The sequence below is a fragment of the Poecilia latipinna genome, unplaced genomic scaffold, assembly GCF_001443285.1.
Source record: "Poecilia latipinna isolate Pla-1442-1.1 unplaced genomic scaffold, P_latipinna-1.0 Scaffold1769, whole genome shotgun sequence".
In the NCBI taxonomy this organism is placed as follows: Eukaryota; Metazoa; Chordata; class Actinopteri; order Cyprinodontiformes; family Poeciliidae; genus Poecilia; species Poecilia latipinna.
In genome coordinates this window covers 20,736-21,717 of record NW_015114385.1, presented here as the reverse complement: position 1 = coordinate 21,717, position 982 = coordinate 20,736, and positions in this window count along the sequence as shown.

Sequence of the window (982 nt, the reverse complement as noted above, 5' to 3'; positions counted from 1 at the left end):
TATTATTATTATTATTATTATTATTATTATTATTATTATTATTATTATTATTATTATTATCTTTCTGGAAACATTTTATCGTTTATTTAATTTCTGGGACGATTTTTGTGTTTTTTCAATAATTATGATTTAAAAACAGAAAGTATTCACGCCCTGATCAATAACCAATACTGAGTCAGACTGACGGCTCTCTGGAAGGTTCTGGTTCCCCTGGTCCAGAACCAGAACCTGCTCGGTGGTGGCAGCGTGATGCTGAGGGCTCAGGGTGAGGTTCTGGTTCCGGGCCCGGTTCTCCTGGTTCTGCTGGACGTCGGCGCTGCGGCTGCAGGATTTGCATGCAGCTCATTTGTTTATCACTGTTTACCGGATTCAAATGGACCTGTTGGCGCCGGCAGCACAGCGGTTCTGGCTGGAATCGGACCCGGCCACTCAGCTTTTCTCCTCTCGGCTTCAGGATCGTTTCCAGAACATTCTCGTCTCCGGATCCGACCCGGAATGGTTCCAGGATCTGGTCCTTCACCTGCTCTGTTCCCAGTTTGATTCAGAACCACTGGAGGTTCTGGTTCTGGTTCTGGAGGTCCAGTTTGCTGAGCGGGGATGGAGAGCGTGGAGGACGACGGCGTGTTCCTCCACACCTTCAGGATGGTTCCGAGCAGATCCGACAGCGTGGGGGCGGAGTCTGCCGGGCCGGCAGGACCGGACCAGGAGAACCGGGCCGGTCCAAAGGGCCTGGAGAACCAGGCCGGTCCAACGGGTCTGGCTGCCATCGAGTTTCGCATTCAGCAGCTGCACAGTCGGCAGTTTCTGCTCCTGAAGATGCAGCGCTGCACCAAGAGGGACGAGCTGAACAGAACCGGAACCACAGAGGAACGTGAGTTACCCAGACAGAACCAAACAGAACCAAACAGAACCAGACAGAACCAGACAGAACCAAACAGAACCAAACAGAACCAGACAGAACCAGGACAGAACCAAACAGAAC